The sequence below is a fragment of the Pipistrellus hanaki genome, assembly GCF_964339955.1.
Source record: "Pipistrellus hanaki genome assembly, chromosome: 2".
Classification (NCBI taxonomy): domain Eukaryota; kingdom Metazoa; phylum Chordata; class Mammalia; order Chiroptera; family Vespertilionidae; genus Pipistrellus; species Pipistrellus hanaki.
This window is the reverse complement of record NC_140504.1, coordinates 45,151,710-45,176,400: the sequence shown is the minus strand read 5'-3', so window position 1 is coordinate 45,176,400 and position 24,691 is coordinate 45,151,710.

The window sequence follows — 24,691 nt, the reverse complement described above, 5'->3', positions numbered from 1 at the left end:
GAAATGAAATCCATTATAGCCCCATGTAGGTGGTTAATTTGTTTGAACTGTCATTCAGCTAGATTTTCAGGACCTTCCTAATGATCTCCCTGGTGCAATGCAGTGCAACTCTTGCATGTTTTCTGTCACTGAAACAGCTGTTTTAAAAGATGCTATTAGCTTTTATTTTAGGATTAGAGTTCTTCAGTACTCCAGTGAAAACCACACAGTACAAGTAAAAATTCTGCATACAATGTAGGAGATAAGCTCCTTGACATTTGTCTTCCAAAGATTTTTTTTTTTATTTGACACCAAAGCAAAGGCAACGAAAGCAATGATAAATAAGATTACCTCAAACTAAAAGCTTCTGCACAGCAAAGTAAATTCTTTTTTTTATGCAATGAAAAGGCAACCTACAGAATGGGAGAAATTATTTGCACATAATGTATCTGTTAAGGGGTTAATATCCAAAATGTATGAAAACATAATAACTCAGTAGCAAATGGAAATCTATTTTTTAACAGAGGAACTGAATAGACAAGTTTCCAAAGCAGACATATAAATGTCCTATAGGTACCTGAAAATGTGTTCAATATCACTAATGATCACAAAAATGCAAATTAAAACCACAATGAGCCCAGCCAGTGTGGCTTAGTGGTTGAATATTGACCTATGAGCCAGGGAGGTTATTGTTTGATTCCTGGTCAGGGCACATGCACAGGTTGCTGGCTTTGAAACCATCCCCCCCCCAAAAAAAATGGGGGGTATGCAGGAAGCAGCCAATTGATGATTGTCTCTCATCATTGATGTTTCTACCTCTCTCTCCCTTTCCTTTCTCTGAAATCAATAAAAACATATCTTTAAATTATTTAAAAAAAAAAGCACAACACAATGAGATATTCCCTCATACCTGTTAGAAAGGCTATCATCAAAAAGACAGAACAGATAAGTAAGTGTTGGTGAGAATGTGGAACAAAGGCAGCCACCATGCATTATTGGTGAGGATGTAATTGGTACAATCACTGTGGAAAACAGGATGGATGTTCATCAAAAAATTCAAAATAGAACTACCATATGACTCAGAAATGTCACTTTTTTGTATATATTCAAGGGAAATGAAAACAGAATGAAAACAAAATGAATATATATAATTTTGCTACTGTTATGAATTATACTGTAAATATCTGTGTTTTCTGATGGTCTTAGGTGACCCTGCTAGCGGTTCTCAACCTGTGGGTCATGACTCACAGGTAGAATACTGCTGCTGTAGAGCCTAAGACCATCGGAAAACATAGATATTTAAATACGAGTCAATAACAGTAGCAAAATTACAGTTATGAAGTAGCAATGAAAATAATTTTATGGTTGGGGGTCACCACAACATGAGGAACTATATTAAAGGGTTGTGGCATTAGAAAGGTTGAGAATACTGGGTTAGAGTGAAGCATCCATCTTGTATGAAAACTGTTTGAAATTTTAACCCTGCTATTTGGCTTCTGTAAATTTAACCTTCCCCAGACAAAGTTATCAGTGCTGGCGCCAGCCAGGCCTCTGGTTGAGGTCTCAAGGCCCCAGTACAGAAGGGCTCTTAAAGAACTTGCAAAAGGGGCCGGAAACACTCCATATCTGGGAGACAAAAAAGATAAAATCATATAAATAGAAAGAGTTCCTGCATGTTGGGGCCAAGAATTTGAGATACATTTTCCTCTGGACCCGCGCATAATAAACATAACTCCATCTCTCTAAGTATTGCTTTGTTCTTCTTCAGTTTTCTCTAACAAGAGGGTGAAGGATAATAGAAAAAAGTTGATTAAATATTGAGCTACAAGAGGAATAAGGTTTAAGGATCTAATGTATAACATGATGACTACGTATAGTTGATAATACAGTGTCATATCATTGAAATTTGCTAAGAGAGTAGAACAGAAATGTTCTCACCAAAAAAGGAAAGATATATATGTGAGGTAATGAATGTGTTAATTAACTAGATGGCAGGACTCCTTTCACAATTTTTTGAAAACACACACACACACACACACACACACACACACACACACACACCATATAGGGCAGTAGGCCAAGAATTGTGAAATAAGTTGGAGGGTTGATGATTGTTGCAAAGGGAAGAAACAAAGAAGATAAATAAGTATGCCACTGTAAAAACTCAGTCTAATAAGAAAAGAAAAACTTAAACAGAACATATTTGATAAGAGAGAAATTGTAATTGGAGTCCAAAGAATGGGAGTTTCATTTAAGGGCAGTTGGGACAGATGACATCATAAAGAAAGATGCATTTGAACTACACCAAGAATGTTCAGAATTTTATTAAGTAGAGGTAGTATGTGTGTGTGTGTGTGTGTTGAGGATATGGCATAGGGCAAAAGGAAGAGAAAAGATTATGTCTGGGAAAATTGTCATGAGCATGTTTAGTATGGACTAGTATAACTTAAGAACATGGTTTGTGTATGTCAAATAATGGGGGACTTAGTGCCTACCTACTCAATTAGACTTACACAACGAGAAAAAGTGAGTCCTGTGAACAAGACTAGTGATACAATCAGGATAGTGCTTAGAGGATTGGTCTATTAGACCCAAGTCTGGGAAAATGCTTGGCTTGGATTAATTCCTGTATAGGGGAAAGACCTACTGAGGGTGGAGACTGGTCCAAAAAGGGAATGAATGGGAGATGTAGACAATAAACAAAGAATAAAATTAAAGACATCTGAAGTGACATCTATTTCCTTGACAAGAAAGAAAAACATAAGGTGTCAGGATTATTCAGTGCAGCAGCATCTTTGAAATATCACTGCTAAAACAAATACAAAAGGCAACTATAAAAGAATCAAGATTCTGTGAATCCCCCAAAAGTCTTATCCCCATCATTTCAGTTCTGAAGGGTTTGCATTTGAAAGGTTATTTCAAGATATAGAAACAATAAATGAAGTTGGATCCATTCTGAGGATGGCTTCAGGCTATCTACAGGTGAGCAGAACCATCAGCTCACCTCTGTGGCCAATCATAAAAGCAATGGCATGTTTAAAAGTTAAATGACTCACATATTTTCCCCAAAACGTAACTGAACCACCATCCAAACTGTCTTCACTGAGGTGCACCATGTTTTTTTGTTGGGCCCTAAATTAATGTAGCACAAAAAATTGGCCAGAGGCCCACTTCCTATCTTACTTTCATCATTTGCATTTCCCATTTCATCTTTATACTTATGATTCCCTAACATTCCATGCTGTGTTAATTACTTATGCTTCCATAATTTTGCACATGACACATGCTTTACTCTTTGCCCAGAGTATTATAACCACCAACTCAACTATCCAAATAATTATTATTCTCTGTCAGAAACTCAGGATAAATACCATTTATTCTAGGCATATATATAACTTAGCAAGTATATACTATTCCATAATCTGCATTTTATGCCATAATTTCTCTAGCAATATTTCATTGCTCTACCATTGTTTATTCCTCACCTTATCTTCCTTACCTGCCTCTAATTCATACTGTTTTAACAGTGTGTAACATTTTATAGAATACTTTAAATATTTTTGGCAGCAAGATGAGGTATATATAAATTAATAAATGTGTGAATAAACAAAGAAAAATATCTCCCATTGTTCTGTGCAATCCTTGAGGCAACCACTGTGTTTTGGTGACCTTTGTTGTCCCAGAAGGTAACAGGATAGATGGCATATGGCAAGTGCTCAATCAAGTTTGGTTCAAACATCAAACTGTAATTTTTCTTTCAGAGCTACTTTTAAATAGTTTGAAACAAATAAATTGGCATTTTCATCTTAACTGATACATTTGTTAAATGAAAATTCACATGCTTGTAAATGTGAATAAAGTGTTATTCTGGTTATGTAGATAAGCAAGAATATTTTTCAAGTGTTCTTCTCAGTGACATTAAATAGATCAACTTCAGTATATTGTTAAATCCTCATGCTAGAGGAAAAGAATAAGTAACAAGGAGAGGCATTTTTGGCTAATGTAAACTGACAACCTCTTGACTTAAAATTACTTCCCTGAATACTTCTGATCTCATGACTTAATTTTTTTGCGACAAAAAAAAAATTAAAATGTATTTAAAAGGTACACGTCTTTAAATAAATAAAACAGGGAGATCTGGGGGAGATAAGAGATCAACCGAAGGACTTATATACATGCATATAAGTACAATCAATGGACACAAAACTCTGGGGAGGGAGGGCATGTATGGGAGGGGGGACAATGGCATATGTACAAAGATAATAATTTAATAAAAAATTTTAAAATAATAATTAATAAATAAAATAAATAAAATAAAATAAAATAAAACACTGAAATAGAAATAGGGTTTTGTTTTGTTTTGTGAACTGCTTGGCTTAACTAGGTTATATTGTTTGTTTTTTTTATAATTGGTTACTTTTGCTGATATATCTGATGGAAGAAAAAGTGTATACCTGCACAATTGTATATTGGAACTTTAAGAAAGGTGATAGATTGAATATTCATCATGATATTATAGCAATGTCATGCATAGTTAAAAAATAATCTTTCTGAAGTACCCATATTATATTAATTAGTTAATGCAACAAATAATTATCAAGAACCTGTTTTGTGCCAGGCCCCTGTCTTAGGTTCCAAAGATAAAGCAGTGAACAAAAGAGGTGGAATCCCCACCTTCAGTTAACTAATATTCTAAGTTGATAATTAACAAATACATGTGCAATGCAAGTGTGGAGTAATAATAACATGAGAAAACCCAAATCAATATGAGGAAAGCAAGTGAACTACTGTGTTGCTTTAATTCAGTTGTCCAAAAATACATCTGTCTGAACAAGAGCAGAGGAGCACCTTGGGAAAGAGCTTTCCTGGCAAAGGGGACAGCATGTGCAAAGGCTTGTATACTGTTTAACTAAAGACTCCCTAAAAACTATCTCAGTTCACTTAAATGGTAAAAATTGTAGAAACAGTTAGTCCGCACAGACAGCCTCCTCAAGTAATGATAATTTCATTGTTTTTATCAAGGAAGAAACTCCTGATTTTTACTAGCTTTTAGTTTGTTGCTTTTGTGTTGTTATTCTAAAGGTCTCCCAAGAGCCCAGTTGGCATGGTTCAGTGGTTGAGCATAGAGCTGTGAACTAGGAGGTCAAGGTTCAATTCCCTGTCCTGTCCGGGCACATGCTGGAATTACGGGCTGGATCACCCGTGAGGGATGTGCAGGAGGCAGCTGATTAGTGAGTCTATCTCATCATTGATGCTTCTATCTCTCTCTCCCTCACCCTTTCTCTCTGAAAACAATAAAAACATTTTTTTAAAAGTCTCCCAAGAGACATTTGTTAAAACCAATAATATTGTACTGTTGATACTGTTGATACTAACAATAAGTAAGATGCCAAAAGTGAGAAAATCTTTTCTCACTTTTGGCATCTTACTTATTGTTAGTCGATATCATATGGAACAATATAAAAACTAAAAGTAAATGTGTAGATAAAATGAAATAATAAAGCATAAAAGAATCAAATGTAATATAATGAAAGAGTTGGTGTTGGCCTAGGACACTGATTATGTGGAAGTCTTGAATGAGCAAGTATTTTCTTAAAGGAGAGGTGAAAAACAGTTAAAAGTATATCAAAATCAAGCCCCCTACATGCCTCCAAACGCCAGCAAGCCTCACCTGTAATTATTGGTTTTAAAGAATTTAATGCTAGATTTTATTATTTATTGATAATGACAAAGTGAAAATAATAAAAATATTGCAAGATGCTTCTTTGATGGATAAATATACAGAACTGAAACTGTAAAAAGCAATCACAGTATTAGAACACACTGAAAACAAAATCATTTTGGAGACTGGTGACATGGCATTACAGGCTTGAAATATTGTCTTATGCCTTTATTTTTATATTTTTCTTTATTGATTAAGGTATTACATATGTGTCCTTATCCCCCTTTTGCCTCCTCACCCCCACTCATGCCCTCACCGCCCCCCCTTCCCCAGTGTCTGTGTCCATTGATTAGGCTTATAATCATGTCCTATGCCTTTAAATTCACATTTTGATCAACCACTTAGGCCGGTGACTTATTAAAGTCTGTTAACTCAATGATTCTGTCCTCTAAGTAACTTTGGATACTGCAAGAACAAATTTAAAATTAAATAGATTTCTTTCTGCATTATAAGATATGCTATGTGACCTATTATGTTTTTAACAGAAATGCTTAGTTATTCTTAAAGTAGTTTGATATGCCATTATATTGGCTGTAAAATATTTCTTCCCGTAATGTCCCTTTTGTCCTTTCTTTCATCATTAGCATATACTGTATACTTTGAATCTAATGCCTGATATTATTTCCATGGGGAGACATTCCTAAGATAATTTGTGAAATTGAAATACTATTCCCAGTTCAAATTCATTGATAAGAAAAATATTTTAAAACTTGAGACATCTTTTTAATGACCTTCCCTAGGCTCAAGATGCCAGTAATAAGGGATATGCGGAGGAAAAGGCATTGGAGGCAGAGGGAAAACCTTGTAGAAGACATATTGAATACAGAGGCTGTGGGAAGAGGCGCCTGGTGTGGCAGACACAGTTTGGCTATAGGAGAGGAAAGAGTCAGGGCCCAGAGTGGGCAGGGGGCAGCACAGGCCACAGTGCTTTTGCACAGAGTGAAATTCTCTCTGTGTCACCAGCTTAATAATGGGGATAGCATCACATTCCTTTGAGAAATAATTTTAAATGCTCTCTTTACAAGAAAGCGAGCAATCATCCCCTACCTTTACTGTAGTTACACTGTCAGCTACTTCTGGGAGCAGATCAGGCATGGATCATAAAGGCTAGCTGTCAAGTGCTAGGAGAGCAAGAAAATAAGTTTCCTAACTAGTCCAGGGAACAAATTCTGTAAGCCTGAATGAAGGCAAAGGGGAAGAAAAGGTATGACTGAGAAATCCAGGGTACCTACAGATAAAAAGCTTTAGAACAAGAATCAGAAACTCTAGGTTCTACTGGGAACAGTAAAGTCACATGTATTGTAAGATTAGCTGGGGGAGTGGAGGGCACACATATCATCAAAGCTTCAGGTGCTGAGTCAGTTCAGAGATAGGGCAGAAGAAGCCAGGAAACTAGATTCTGTGTAAATATTTCAAATTTATAATCAAACAAGCAATTAATTTTACATTTAACACAAGTATAATTTGTATTGCTTTGGAATGCTTTTTACTGGCTTTCCGAGGGCATACTTAATATATAAAGAATTGTACTCTTTTAGTATAAACATTTAGATTAATTTGGACATATGCTATAAATATGATGGCATCACCAGAGGGGTTGGGGGAAATGGGGAAAGGAACTATTGTCAATAATATTGTGATTAGTTTACATGGTGACAGGTGATTACCAGAATTTGTGAGGTGCTCACATTGTAAAGTATAAAAATGCTGAATTACCATTTTGTATATCTGAAACAAGTATAATATAAGATTGTATACAACTATACTTATTGGGTTTTTTTTTTAAAAAAGCACTTGGAAAACCTTTCCATATTTAGACTGACTGGCAGCTAAAATAGTTTCCAATTAACATAGGTGTACTTGATGAATTATTTTAAGAAAATTTGTTTATATTAGTATATGTGAGCACATTTTGCATATATAATTATACCATTATTTATTTATGAATATACCATTAATAATCCTATCTAATAAAGTGGGAATATGCTAATTAACTCTCCCACCCTCAAAGATGGCAGCACCCACAGCCAATAAGGAGGGAATATGCTAATTGACTGCCATGCCCTCAAAGATTGCTTCACCCAGAGCCCCAAGATGGCAGTGCCCAGTCCCCTCAGTCCCACCAAAAAGGTATGACTGAGAGCTCCCCAGTCCCCTCAGCCCCCAGGCACCCAGGGCTGGCCTAAGGTACAGGCAAGCCTTGGATGGTAGCTGCCTAGCCACTCAGGGCCGGCCCAAGATGCAGGCAAGCCTTGAATAGTGGCTTCCCAGCCACCCAGGGCCAGCCCAAGGCATAGGCAAGCCTCAGATGGCAGCTGCCCAGCCATACAGGGCTGCCCGAGGCTCAGGTGTTCAGGGCTGGCTAAGGCTTGTGCTGCCAGCAGTGGCAGCAGCAGAGATGTGATGGGGCATCGCCTAATCACTGAGTCACCTCTCTCCTCTGAGGGCTCCCAGACTGTGAGGGGCAGGCCAAGTTGAGGGACTGAAAACTCATACACTGGGCCTCTAGTAATATAATAATTAATATATCATAATGGAACTAAATTGTGTGCATATATGCTTGTTTGTCCTGTGTGTTAGAATCATTAGCATCCTGAGCTGGATTCAGAGTGACATTCTTAACACTATGGAAGCTTAGGCAATTTACTTCACTTGTTTAATCCTCAATATACTCCTCAATGAACAGTATAATAATTCCTATCATTACCTAGCGGGATTACTATAATAAGGATTAAATTAAATACAGGCAAGAGTGTTCTATCAAAATCCATAATGTTTTAAGTAAGCCTTAATATTTGGTAAATTCACTCTTGCATTTTTCAGACATTTTTTTCTTAAAACAAAGGAAAAAATATAAGACCTGTGATAGTTGACATAACTTAGGTACAAACTACAGCAAGCAGAACATTACAGTGTAACCGAACTTTTACCAACTTGTCAGTATGGAAGTTAGCTGGCTGTGTTTGCCAACAATAGCTCTCAGTACTATTTGCTGAATGAAATTAATAAATTAGCAGGAAAATTAAGAGGGGCTGAAAATACTTTTGTCTTTTGTAATTTAGAAAGAATATACTGCAAATCCACCATACTGTACATGGGATTCTTTAACATAAAATACAGCCTGTGAAACAATATTATACAATTATTCTAGTTGAGAAGGCTCTTTCCAAAATCATAATAAAGAGAAACTGAGCATGAGTTTATATAACATTTATTATTCAATGGTGTCAGCATGATCAGCAGACTCCAAAATATAGTCATAGCAACAGAAAAAAAGCTCTGCTAGTCCTGGGCATCATGAAAATTTCTCCTCAACCCCTCACAGCTCACTGGGTGGGACATCATAATAATACTTAGAATTTTATCCAAGGCTGTGTAACTAATCCTTATTCATATAAAATCCCACCTCAATATGAATTAAGTCTGTATTTGCAAATTTTATCCCTTCACATTAGTAAGGGTTAAAATGAAATTATTAGTTGGAAAAAGATTTAAAAAACCTTTATATTTAATCCCAGTAAGACTACTTTTAAACTATCCTGTAACCTCAGACAATTTAACTCCCATCTCCTCATGTTGGTATAATAATCTATACAATTAGTGGGTTGGATTAAGTGACCTGACCTCTGAGGCTCCAAAGTTTGAATTTTCTATTGTATATAGGGGTTCACTGGACATTTCACTTTGGAGTTCATGAACAAAAGGTATGTACCAGAGCCAGAAACACAGTGAGCAATGAAAAAACATGTATTACTATTATGTCACTGTTATTCTAAAGAACTAAATGTTATTTTACTATCTTGTTCTACACCTTTCAAAAAAAATTTTTAAATCACTGTGAAAATGCTACTTACATGCATGGTTAAGATTGCTTAACAACCAGTTATTTATTTAGTATATATTATATTTTTAAATAGGCTGGTGGTGGAAGGGGTGTGAAATATAAGACAAGTCCTGTCCCTATCATGTGACTGGGAAGACAAAGTCGTGCATGTGGGCATGCACATGCACACACACACACACACACACACACACACACACACGTACACACCATTACATAACTAAACTGCATGAAACTAACAATCCATGAAGAGGTTAAAGCACTGAAATATCAGTGAAAGATCGCTATTAAAAACTCTTTTTGAAACAGGTGAGACTTGAAATAGAACAAAAAGGATGGCTAGAATTTGGATAGGTAGAAAAGAGAGTGGAAGGACATTCTCAGGGAACACAAAGAAAATATGCTCAGACCATTTGGAGTCCAGCCTGCAAAATTTGTTGAAAGAGAGGAACTGCCAAAAGAATTGTGTCTACCTTTGATCAGAGTGTCATAAATACACTGAACAATAAGAAGGTGTCAAAAGAACATTCGTACTAGGTAAAAATCTTCATCCAATAGATAACATAGAGTTAGGAGTATGGGAACAATCCAATATGTATAAAATGCAGCAATGCCATGAAGGACAGATTAACTGAAAAACAAGCAAGAGGCTTGGAGACCAGATAGGAGGCCCTTGTAAAAATTTCAGGACACAGTGAATATGGTCGATAATGATCCTAGAAAAAAAAAATGGGCAAAACATGGCATTTTATGAAAAGCACCGCTGACATTTAAATACATAACTGCTTCAAATTGCAAAGTAGAAAGAACCTTAGGAGTCTGAAGGGAAAGCAGCAGTACAGAAAGAAATAAAGTCTTTAGGAAGAGAAACTAATTTGGGGTAGATGTTGGAACAGAAAAATCAGGAGTGTTGAGTTTGAATCGTAATGTGACAAATACATAAATATAGGATGCAGAAGAGAATCTGAACATGATGAATGTATTTGAGAACTATCAACTCAAATCCATGAAAATAGTACTATATATAAAAATAAGTATGGTATGCTTTGAAATATTCTTCAGGGTACAGAAATTTGGAGAATGTAATGAAAAGTATAAATCTTTTTCCCAGGTAAAAGAAATACCAATACTAACTGAAACCGGTTTGGCTCAGTGGTAGAGCATCGGTCTGCGGACTGAAAGGTCCCGGGTTCGATTCTGGTCAGGGGCATGTATGTTGGTTGCGGGCACATCCCCGGTACGGGGTGTGCAAGAGGCAGCTGGTCGATGTTTCTCTCTCATCAACGTTTCTAGCTCTCTATCTCTTTCCCTTTCTCTCTGTAAAAAATCAATAAAATATATTATTTAAAAAAGAAGAAGAAGAAAAAAAGAAATATCTATACTAAAAATCAAAAGCACAAAGTGTTTCATATAATTTCAAGAGGCTTGTAGACTCTATCAATCTTATCTAAATTTCCGGATAGAAAAGTTTGCTTTAGATAACCAATACCATGAGAAAATAACAGTTGAAAACAGATAATATCTACTATTTGTTTAGCATCTATTATGTGCCAAGTGTGTGTGTGTGTGTGTGTGTGTGTGTGTGTGTGTATAGTCTCCAACGATTCTTATGGCGGAACACCTGGAATGGCCAGAACAACCAGTGGATCAGTTGCAGTGACCACCAGGGGCACACACTCAATGCTGGAGCTGCCCCCTGGTGGTCAGTGTGCTCCCACAGGGGGAGCACCACTCAGCTAGAAGCAGGGCTCATGGCTGGCAACCTGCGGCAGCACCACTAAGTGGCAGCAGCAGGTGCAGCGACCAGGATGAGTGTGAGCCATGGGGTGCCCAGCCCGGTTCAGGTTCCTCCCTGGCCACCTGCCACTTGGTGCACTGCTACATCTCTCGGAGGATGTCTGACTGCTGGTTTAGGCCTGTCTGGGGGGATTAGGCCTAAACCGGCAGCTGGACATCCCACAAAGGGTCCTAGATTTCGAGAGGGCACAAGCTGGGCTGATGCTCCAAGTAGGAGGAGGGGGAGGGGTGCATCAAGGCCTGGAGGCACATGCTATGGCCCAGGGATCCCAGGAACCACAAGTCCAGAGATTACTTTCCAATAAAAATCTTTTGAATTTTGCCAGACACTGCCCCCCTGGGAGGAGTAGTTCCAGGAGGGAAAAGCCTCCCCAGGTCCAGCCAGGCCCAACTGGCATGCTATGGGGGACCATGCACCGACCATGGTGGTAACCCTACCCTGCTCCTCTTTGTCTCCCAGCTCATAACAGCTCACTGGTGACATGCAGGAAGTACAGCCCTTCTGACTTCAAAGCCTGTCGTGCCAACAGCTGCTCTCCATCCCACTCCATGGTGGACGCAGTGCTGTCAGGCTGTGCTGCCTCAGCTATGGCTTCCGGCTTCCTGCCCACCCATTCATATACTAAGTATGCTTGGGGGTGTGGCTTCAATCTCCCCGCCAATAGCACTGCAGCACAGCCAGAGAGTGGCAGAATTGATTTCAGAAAGAAAGAGAGAGGGAGAGAGAGATAGAAACATCAATGATGATAGAGGATCATTGATTGGTTGCATCTTGCATGTCCCCTACTGGGGATTGAGCCCACAACCCAGGCATGTGCCCTTGGCTGGAATCGAACTTAGGATCCTTCAGTTTATAGGCTGATGTTATAGCCACTGAGCCAAATCAGCCAGGGCAACACTGTTTACATTTGTAGGAAAGCAGCGCACCCTGCTCCTGCCACCTGGATCACCTTCTAGGCTAAGAAAGACCGGCTGATCTCCATGTGTCTCCACTCATCCGGAATCAAAACTTCTTGGGGATGAATGATCCCAGTGATGGCCCCAACACTCAGTATCACTGTCACAGACATTTCCAGTCATTACAGCCCATTCGTCAGCCTGCAGTGTCCTGCTCCACTCACTGCCACTTTTCACCTGTCACCCACTAAGGACCACCTTATGTTATCCTATTTGAAATGTGGGTAAGATCACAAATGCTTCCTGTCCTTTTTTTCCCAATAGTTGCCTTCCCTTCCCTTTCTTCCTCTAAAATCCTTGCATTTTAAAAATATATATTTAATTGAGTTCAGAGAGGGAACTAGAGATAGAAACATCAATGATGATAGTGAATCATGGATCAGCTGCCTCCTGCACATTCCATACTGGGGATTGAAACCTCCTGTGGCCCCTCCCCCAGCCATCAGGCCCCAATTGGCAATGAGGGAAGGAAGGGAGGAGACAGGGAGGCAGGAAACCTGGTTGGCCCTGATTGCTAGCCTAGGGACCCTACCCATGCATGAATTTTATGCACCAGGCCTCTAGTCCTATATAATAAAAGCCTAATATGCTAAGTGTCTGGTTGTTCGGTTGTCTGGTTGGCCATTTAACCTATCAAAGTGTAATAGGCTAATGATATGCTAAGGCAACTCACTATTATGTGCACTGACCACCAGGGAGCAGACAGTAAACTGGTCGACCAGTCACTATGACTGTACTTTAAATTCCTCTTAAGATAAGTGGGGAATGATCATGCCTTCTTCAAGTGGCCATGTTTATAACACAAACCAATACCTGTGAAGGGTGAGAGCATTCCCTGGCCCATAATAAAAGCTCCCACAAATTGACAACATTATAGAGAAAGAATACCAAAATGGGTTCAATAGCAAGCGTCAAGCACTATATTGGGCATTTTTACATAAATTATATCATATGATTCCAGCTATATTAAGGTTGGAGATCAGATGTCTAACATTCAAGTCTTTTATGTATCTTATATCTGAGAATCGCCCCCATACCTGTCATCTGAGTACCCCTGGAGCTGTACTGGGTGCCACTCCAATTCTGAGTATCTGAATCTTATAATTAGTAGTATGAGCTAAGTATTGGATTAAAAACAAAAAGAAATTAAGAAGACTCTTCATAATGAATCTCCATAGATCTTTAATGTTTTGTTTTTCTGCAAATTCAGTAGAATGACTGACTGTCCTATATCTGACTAACATAGGTGAAATGACAAATCAGTATATGATTTCCCTTAGTAGCACTAAGAGTCTTAGAATGATATTGAAAGATAAATACTTATGTTTGCTAAATATTGTATGAATCCAGATGGATTTCCTATTCAGTTTATGTCTAAGTTAATAAACAATTTCGGATTTATGTTTTTACCTATCGGTTAAACACAAATAACACACCCTTTTGTCTTGTTAACCCATGCCTGAATAATAATTTCAAATTTTTCGATATTAGTGATATGATGATATCCTATAACCCTAAAAATAACAGCATCATGACCTCATAAAAATTAAAATAAGGTTGGATCAAGACAGAAATTTTAGTCAACTTTTATCCTGTCTCTTATTTTCTCCCAAATGATCACTTCAACATTGAGAACTGTTTGCCAAAGCCTCAACAAACACTGAGAGTTTCAAATGCCTGCATGCTTGAGAGCAATGATGGCAGGTGGGAAATTTTTTTTTTTTTTGACAACAAAAATATTATTTGTCATCACTCTTGGAGTTCTGGATATTATGTGCCTTTAATTATTGGCACTTGTATTGCACATTCCAGTTTACAGCAGAATATTGTGTCCTTATAAAAACCCTGTAAGTTGCTGTCAATTTTCTTCTAGTTTACAAACCATTAAACTGAGGTGCACATAAATGAGCCAGTAATAGAGGCAGAGCCAAATCCTCTGCATGCATTACTGTCCTTGTCCCTCTGCCTGGCCCTGCCCTGCAAACACCACTTTCTTTTCACAGTGCTAAGTGCGGAATCACATTCTACAACGATATCATGTGTATTGTCTGGGTTTCCAGTGAGACTATAGCAATGTGTTATCAATACTGACATGTAAGAGATCACTAAGCTCACAAGCTCTCAAGAAAATAATGGTTCAACCTTCATTGACCGATTTATTCCTTAATACCTTTCATTTCAGGGAAAAAAAAAATCATTTTTGTTTCTTTACCCTCAAACCAAAACCCCTAGAAAATTGATCTTATTTACATTAATGAGCTACAAGCAGAATATTAATTTTTGGTAGGTTTGATAATGCAAGATCATGGGCACCTTGTTCTATAAACAGCTATAAAGAGATAGAAATGCCTAAATCCTTCCAGGTCAGTGATTCTCAACTTTGCTGCACCTCAGAATCACCTAGGGAGCTTTTGAAAAACACCAGTGCCCAGGCCCCACCCCCAGAGAGCCAGCTGTAATTGGTCTGGCATGCTGCCTGGGCACGAGGTTTGTTTTTTAATTAATTGGGGTGACATTGATTCACAAAACCTTACACGTTTCAAGTGTACAACTCAACAAACCATCATCTGTAGACTGCGTTGTGCTGGATATGAGAGTTTTTAAAACCTTCCTGAGTGATTTTTAATGTGCAACCATGGTTAAGAAAAACTAACATAAGAGAGCCTAGAGCAGTGCTCCTCATTATTGCCATACATTAGAATTCCCTGAAGGGCTTCTTAAATACTGATACCAAGGCCCCATCCCAGACCCGATTAAATCAGAGGCTCCGTGAATAGGGTCCAGGCATTGGTAGTTTTTAAAGCTTCACAGATTATCTTTTCATATAATCAGGTTTGGGGATTTGCTGCTCTAACGTCCTTACAATTCAGTAGGGGTTGATAGATTAGCAAAGACAAACAGATAAAAAGATAACAAAAAAAACAAAAACACACATAAAGTAGCACCCAAAAGCTTGCTATAAATGAAGGGTTTTAGGCTCTAAAGACATAATAAACCAAAATCTGCCTCTGAAACTGCATTCCCAGGTAATTAGCATGCATATTAAAGTGTGAGAAGTTCTGTTCTGTGTCGCTTTTCTAAAGACCCAAGGGCAAGGTTAGCTTTGTCCAGTCCTCCTATTTCTTCTCATTTAATATTATTCTTTCAAGTTCCATGTGAAAATGTACTATTGCTTCAGGTCATTGAGGTAAATTGCTTACCATGCCTAATTGCCACACAGTAAAAATATAGTTTCTTATACTTATCATTAAAAAGTTTTCCACTAAACTAACTCTGGAACCTGAAATGCAGAACCCCTTATAATAGAAACTGAATTAACCACTTTGTTTCCAACCTTTCACCATTTATCCCCACCCTGTACTCTGCCCAAATGTAGAATGCTGTGTTTTCCCAAGCATGATCTCAGCTTTCCTGTCTCCTACCTATGTATCCATCTCTACCTGACATGCTTCCCTTCCATGTTCAAGTACATGCTTTGTAGCTCAGTTAATGTTATTGCTCATGAAGTTTTTTATCTGATTCCACCCCATCCACAAATGGTAATAATCTCTTATAGCACTGAATATTCATAGCAACTGACCTGTAATTCTCCTGCATGTCGTTTTACATTCTTCATGTCAGTTTTCCATACTTGTTTTATATTCTCTATTAGGTGTTATGTTATGTTAGGAAAGGATCCAAGCATAATTCACTTCTAAAAAACTTATGCTACTATTCTCAGAACCATATGTATAGAATGTATTTTCTTAATCTTATTTCTTACAAGTCTTTATTTTTAACCAGTTCAAGTCAATCTTTTTAGTAGAGTGTCATGTTTTTCCCTTTAAACTTACAAAGTTTCCACTTTTCACTGCTCTTCAACTCTGCCCTGAATAGAACTTTGTAATCCATGGTCTTTGCAAAATGTGAATACGTAACTAAGAAAGATAATTTATGGGACAGTTTGGAAACTTTATTCAACCAAACACCTTTTCTAAGCAACTTTTCATAAACATTGCTTTCTTTTCATGATACCATCTGGGAAATCCTAATATATAAAGAGCCAGGGTCCATCACAACCTAAACGTCCAGACAGATGACAGAACACCAGGCTAGGGTCCTGGACAGTGTGGCAGAAGTTAGTCCTGGGTCCTGGCTGCAAGGCGGGAGTCAGTCCTGGGTCCCAGCTACCCACTGTGCAGTGGTGGGAGGGACCTCTAGGGCTCTGTCTGCCCATAGCGCAGCAGCTGGAGGGAGCTGTGGGAATGAAGCCAAGCTGCCATCAGACTGGTCTCTGGGTCCCTTTCCCTGCCTGCCGGCCCTGGGGAACCAGAGCCATGCTGTGATGGGATTGGACCCTACCTGAGGAGCCTGGATTGTGAGAGCATGCAGGCTGAGCTGAGAGACACCCCTACAACCCCAGTGCCCAAATTTTCATGCACTGGGCATCTAGTTTTTTAATAACAGTGAGTGATAAGTCATCCAAGATAAATTTAGAACTATGGAGGTTTCCAAGGCTTTCAATATCTTCAACATTTTTTCCTTTCCAAAAATAACATGGGAGTCCTGGTGAAAAGAGAATATCACAATAGTATATTCTCAGATTGAATGGGTAAAAATTTGGCATCAAACACCATCACAGGAAAAATACAAGTAAATAACAACAAAATACTGTGTTGTTTTTATAGGAAAACTGAGTGGACTACCTAAGGACCTTAGCATACCACTGTTATGTCTGAGAAATAATGAAGTACTTATATAAATTCAAACTATCCAGGAAAAACTTGACCCAGTGATGGTCTTGGATTTAGTGCATTTTACTCTGCTTCCTTGAAAAATAATAAATAAAAGGGGAAAGGGATATTAGTAGAAAAATAATTTTATCATTTTCAAAAGTTTTAGAAGCTTCTTTGATTTTGAGAAACAAGAACAAAGAAAGCCACAGAACCAGATGACAGATGGTATTAATTAGTGCCATAGAATTCATTAAAAATCATGTCAAAGTTGACTGGGTATTTACAAAAATATTTCATAAACATGCTAGGGTATTCCACATTATTGTATAAATGTTTAAAAGTGCAAAAGGATAAGATAGGGATATAGACACTATTTTGTTATTATTTCCAAGTACCAACAATTTCTTGATTTTCAAATGAAGGGATAAATAGAATGCAGGGTATAAGTAGCTTTCTCTCCATAAATAAAGGACTTGTAAAAGAGGCCATATCTATTCATCTTATGTCTTTTAGTGTATATGATTATATCTCTTGACTCCATAATCCTGATCACTATATCCTTTTTGTCTGTTTCTGCCAAAAAGAGTAAAAATATATTTCTTAAGTTTTTAATTGATAATTACAGAAACACAAGGGCTAAAATAATAAGATTCTTGGTATAGAAATGCTTCGTACTGATTTTATGTCTTTTCAAATTATTTTCAAATAAGGCCCCACTACCTCTGTATCATTGGTTACAATGACATTGAAAAATTTCATGTATCACACAACTTTCCCCAGCCATAAGCTTTTGGGTTTTTTTATTTAATTACTCATAAATATCTCTGCCAATTGAATTGTCAGAGGATTTGACATTATTTTTGCTATCATTCAAACCAGTGGTTCCTAAACTTAAGTATACATTGAAATTACCTAGGTGCCTGTAAAAATACTCGAGGCCCAGTGCATGAAATTTGTATACACGAAGGGAGGTCCCTCAGCCTGGCCTACACTCTCTCCCAATCCAGGACCCCTGCAGGATCAGGTCTAAACCAGCAGTCAGACATCCCTCTCACAATCTGGGACTGCTGGCTCCTAATCACTCACCTGCCTGCCTGATGCCCCTAACTGCTCACCTGTTTGCCTGATCACCCCTAACCACTCTGCCTCCCTGCCTCATAACCCCTAACCACCTCTGACTGCCTGCCTGATCGCCCCTAACCACACTGCCTACCTGTCTGATCACCCCTAACAACTCTGCCTACCTGCCTGATCACCCCTAACCGCCTCTGCCTCATCCCCTACTGCCATGGCTTCATTGGAAAGGATATCTGAAAGGACATATAAAAGGTCATTCAGCTGTTTGGTCTAATTAGCATATTATGCTTTTATTATTATAGATTGATGCCTAGGTCGCAACTTCAGAAATGCACATATAAATAGTCTTCTATATGGCCTGGGACCAGTATTTTAAAAATATCCTTATGTTATTGTAAGATGCAGTTTAGGTTGAAACATAACAATTTAGGCCATGGATTTCAATATCCATTTTAAACCTCTATGCATTAATGACATGAGTCCTAATCACTACTTCATCATTTTATTTCAAATTTTTATTGGATACTCTAATTTCAGAAAATTTTTCTGAACACTAAACTCTAAATCTATACATAGATAATCTACTAAACAGGGCATTAATAAATAAATAGTAAATGGCATATGAAAGCCCTTTCTAGGAAGAGAAGAAAATATAAATATCTAGTTACCACTAACTACAGATGCTACTCTCATTAGATCTTATACTCATGTGAACTGCTGGTCATTTGTTCCCAGCCACTGAGAATATACTCGTGGTAGCCAAATTTTCTCTCCATCAATTTAAGACACTACTAGTTGTCTTCTAACATTTTAAGAATTATTTCCAGCCCAGCTCATGTGACTCAGTGGTTGAGCATTGAACTATGAACCAGAAGGTCACAGTTCAATTCCCCAGGTTATGGGTTTGATCCCAGTATGGGGCGTGCAGAAGGCAACAGATCAATGATTCTCTCTCATCATTGATGTTTCTATTTCTCTCTTTCTCTTTCTTCTTTTCTGAAATCAATAAAAATATATTTTAAAAAAGAATGATTTCCATTTTCTTTGTTTTTTTTATTTTCATCCAAGTCACAATAATAAATGATTTAAAATAATAAAATGCTGATCAATATAAGTATGAACTTGTGAATCAAACTGTAAAACCTGTCTAGAAGTCTTATTAATAAAAACCAATATATAAAAATATAAATCAATGCCAAAATTGATTAACTCATTGTGACATTCATGAAGCTTTGTCTTCTGGGCACCATGTTCTCTCCAGTGAAGCACAGGCTGTATTACATGCCACATGGGCACTACCCAAGGCAAATGGCCTTGTAAGAAATAATTCTATCTTCTAGGAAATAATCGGCTTGTTGTAAAAACAGCCCCAAAAGTTAGGAAAATTGTTAATCAGGTATGGGTTCAATACCACAGTGGAACCATAATTATGAACTCCAGTCTTCACTGGTGCCTATATACATTCTCTGCTCCCATGATTAGTTACCCCCATTTCAAACTGTAGGAGATGCTTTTTGTGAACTGCTCTTAGCCTATGTGCCATGCACAAGTCCAGAGTCCTTTGGAAGATAACTAGTTGCTGAAGAAGTTTGGTAAACTGTCCCCAACAACCTTGCTAAATTAAAAGAGAGAATGTCTTAGGGGGAAAAATTGCCTAAATAGAGACATTTATTAACTAAACATCTCTGATCAAGTTAGTGCAAGATGAATTATATGATCTGATAAATTATAAGAAAGCCCAGCGTTATGATTATTTTAGGGATCAAAATACCAACTTGCAGGAAAAATTCGATGGAGAAAGTCATATCAAGATTCCAGAGTCAGGATTTTGGTACCTTGTAGTTACTACAATTATACTTTTACCAGCAAGAGTTTACAGCTAGATGCTAGATGATTGGGAATTTTCTTGATGAAGGGTACAGGCCTTGCTAGATTCTTTGACACTGTTCACAAAAATGTGTGGAGTGTCTCTTACATATTTCTGATGATTCATCTTTTTTAGAAAGTTTTAATTTCACCAAGAAAGAACCATTTCTAGTATTCATCCACTTATTGTATTAACAAAATACAAGTTCACCCATGACTGGCATCATGTTGAAAATTAACCAAGTTTTGATTATAACTGTAGAAATACAGACATCATAGCTTCCTCTGGGGTAGATGCTTACTAATAAGAGATGCTTACTGAATAGAATTCTTGATGCACCTGAGAATTACTTACACAACTAAAATTATATATATATAACATATTTATAGTATATGTGCACAATATTGTATATACATTACCCTATATAGTAAAAGCCTAATATGCAAATTGACTGAATGGCAGAACAACCAGTGGAATGACCAATTGCTATGATGTGCACTGACCACCAGGGGGGCAGACGCTCAATGCCGGAGCTGCCCCCAGCCCACAGGCCCCAGGTCAGTCAAGGTGGATGCTAGCAGGAGCCCCCTGATTGCCCCACAGTTTGCCCCACAGATTAGCCCTGATCACCAGCCAGGCCTAAGGACGCTACCCATGAACAACTTTCATGCACAGGGCCTCCAGTATATACATAATATAACTGGTGTTTACATATATAGTATTGTCTTCACAGAAGTATTTAACATAACTTAGTCATTATATCAATGCCATTACTGCTTCCATTCTGGATGTGGTTTCCTTCTTTCATAATTATGTATTGCACATCTGCCCCTCTACTGAATTAAAAGCTCCTTGAAGACAGAAATATACAATTCTATTTTTTCAACATTTAGCATAATACTTCACAAAAAAATATGCTTAACATGTATTTGGAATAATAAACTCTCTTCTAGAAGTTCTAATTCTCACTCTATCTATGTTTAACATTTTAGCTTTCAACTTCTTTGAAATTCATCTTCTTTGACATTATGACTTAATATTTTTAGTTGAAGAATGAAGGGGAATCTGGGAAAAATTGGTCTTTAAGTGCTTATTGGACATTAGACTTCAGAAATTAAATTATCACTCTTTGCCACTTAAAAAAATTAAATAAAAATGACTGTAAGTGGCCTTACATGACTCAGCAATCCAGGACAGAACAGCTTTTCCAAACTAAGACCATACAGTTGTCATTACTAACAAACAGCCCCATAGTGATCGCAGATCCCAGGCACTTATTTTGTGAGGGAGAAGATAAATTGGAAAGATGGGATCATCATTACTCATCTACCTGGACGGGGTTTCCATTTCATTTGCTCCAGTCTCTTCCTCACAGGCATGTTGAAAGATAAATGTGAAATGGTTTGCCAGATTCATTTTGAGAAATCACTGATTGAGAGATTAAATCTATCATTTATTTTTGCTTCTAATAAAGGCTGAATCCTGAGATACCTAATCATTAAAGTATGTTAAGATTGAATAACTCTTAAAAGCCCCTGTCAATTTGTGAAGCTAATTGTACCTCCTACAGTTTTACCCATAATCTGAAAGGGGTAGATGTCTCTCCGAGCAGACACACTGTTCCTCAGAAACAATATAGAAAGAGAGAGCATGGGTCACTAAATTTATCTGCATGGTTATCGGAGTTCTCCGTGGGTTGAGGTTATTAGACAATGAATGAGGTCCTATTTTTCCGATGCTGCAGCTTTTGAAATCTCTGGTATATTCCATGTCAGAGCAGTTTTTCAGAGTTAGATATTTCAAGTTAACTTCTCAGGGATGCATAATAAACAGTAAGAGACATCATTATCTGGCTCTTTTCCTGTATTGTTCCATGTGTCACCAACACTGTGAAATTGGGGTTACCTGATTTGTCCCTGAAAGAAGGATGAGCAACCCAAGGACTAGAGAAACTAACAAAATAATGAAAACTGTCCAATTTGTGAAACTGATTTTTTCTGGAGCTTTGAATCATTTCTCTGCACTAAACAGAAAGACTTCAGTTTAGTTATACATTTGAAACAATGCATATGGCTGGATGTGAGTGTCTGATGAATTATCTCAGTCTGATTTACCTTCTGAGACAATCTCCAATATATTGAATTTTCAATACTATATATTGCAAGGTATTGTGTGAGAGACTGTATGATACAAACTGATAAAATAAACAGATCATTCTGATAGGGAGAATAAACATAAAGGAAGTGGATTGATTTAAGCAATTGTAGATATTTGGAAAACACAAAAATTTGAAAAGTTTGGGATTCACCCAATTGAAACTATTGTATATAGGAAGCATCCTTAAATATAATTATAAGAATTTAAAAAGGAAGTGCATACTATTAGAAAGTTCTAAAAGGATAATAAGAGAAGTGAAAACTGAAGATCTTCACTTGGGTCAAATAAAGTTGACCTCTGAAAAACAGAAGCCATTAAAGCTGCTTTCACCTCCCACATCATAGCACATGCTCCTGATTTTTGATAAGTGGTTTTTTTATGATGTGCCTCTTTTTATAATAAATTGGAACAGACATAGAAGTTCCATAATTCTCTTCTTAACTTGTGGGAGACACTTACTTCCTGGGAGTCACTCAGTCTTAGCCAGCAAAGGAACCACAACAAAACACAGGAAGCAAACAAGCCAATGTACCCACAGAAAAGGCCCAGAACCCCTCTATGATCAATACGGACTGAGACAGAGAGATGAGATGTGGTGATCAGCACACACATGTGATACACATATATGCATACAATTCAGAGATGCTCTCCTACAGAACCCATGCTAGTATTATATCTTTACTTTGCTGAATTTGTGGTACAGGAAAAAGATTAGTCTTTGGGAGTTAACTCAAGAAGCTGATATTTAGGAAAAGAGTTGAGAAAAGTATTGGCCAGCCAAAGTTTATTGATCATTCACCCTTGTTCAGATCTGTGCCAAAAAAGTGCGCATATATTGTCTCACATAATCCTCATCGAAACTTATGAGTCTGATATGATTATCTCTATTTTATTAATTTAAAAAATGTGGATTTGAGAATTTAAGGAAAGCTTACTTGATAAATACTTAATAGACAAATGGGGTTCAATAAAAAAGTCTATATCTATTATCAAAGTCAGTGATGTGATGTTCTCCATAATGCCTTATATGATCATAATGGAAGTTAGAATATGAAAAGTGCCACAAGAAGATGGTAAATTCAGAACTCTTGGACTGGGAGAGGAGAGACATCTCTCTGAGAAGGATTCATAGACAAGTCTTTTAAAACACAGTAGTAAATAAAGATACAGACCAAACCAGCTAAAAGTCATCATAAAGTTCCTGTGTCTTAGGATCTTTTTGTTCAATCCCCTCTGCTTCCCTCTCATGCCAGCCAAATTACCAGTTGAATTATGAGTGTGGCACTGCCTTTGGGACTCACACACATTTACTGAGAAGATAAGTACCTAATGTGGGAACTGCCACCCTCTCATTTTCTGCAAGAACTGCACAAATCTGCGGTCTATCTGAACCTCAAGAAGTCATTTATAATGTGTTGTTTTCTTACTTCTGGGCTTGAAGGAACACTTTATTTGCATCATTGATTAAAATGTAATTTAAATTGCTTTTGTGTTTATGCAGCTTGTGAAGTGGGAATCATTTTTTAAAGACTGTCTGGAGAAAACAAAACTTCCAACTCTTATTACCATCGTCAAATAACAAAACAGATCATATGTTCTATGCCCATCTTCAGGTTACACTTGTTTCCTGTGAGTTAAAGGAATAGGGGCATGTTCTTCATCAAAGTAAGTCAGGGCAGCTTCAGACCCACAGGGTGAGTCCCAGAGCTTCTCCAAGCCTTGAGCAGTTCTAAAACTCTTGTGTTTTTAATAGCTTTCTTTTTCTATAGAGATTACCACTCATTTAGTGATCAGAGTAAAATCAAATCCTCTTTTCCTTGTAGTATCATTTGCCAAAAGGGCAAAGCTATTTTAAAGTTTATTTATTACATACATTAATAAAAATATATCATAATTTTATTTCCTCAGTTTCAAAATTCCTCTTTTTGCTTTTTCCTTGGTTTTGCACATCTTGCCTTAAGAAAGACTATTTTAATTTAGTTATATTTAGAGTATACATGTTATTTTATAACTTACTTTTGTTGATTATAGCAAAAGTATTTTTCCATTTTCTCCATACCTTTCATAATTAACATTGTAATAACTAAGATGCTACTATTTATTAATGATTATTTGTTATTACATGTGAAGTTTGTCTTTAAATTTCAAAGTAAAATATAATATTTGATTTTAAAGCCATCATATCACAGGTTTTTTAAATACTTATTATTTTGTTCTACTTCTCTGCATGGCTTCTAAAACCTCCATTGCTATTTATACCTGTTTCTTACTAATATGTGTATTTGAATATTCTAAAATTATTCCTGAAAGTATAAGGGGATATATAAAACTAAATTAGATAAACAAGCTAGCCAACATATTCTAAAGATCATATGCTTGAATTTTGTTCTAGAGGAGGAAAAAGAGCAGTGACAAGCAGAAATGAAGAGTAGGCTATTATTCTTTTCATTCTATAGCCTTGATCTCCTTGCTGGTGCTTCTCACTGCTGTCCCTTAGTCTCATCTGCTTATAGTGACATCGCAGCTTTTTAAACAGTTACTTTTCTAATGGTGAAATCTTCAGCAGTATTTTTCATGGG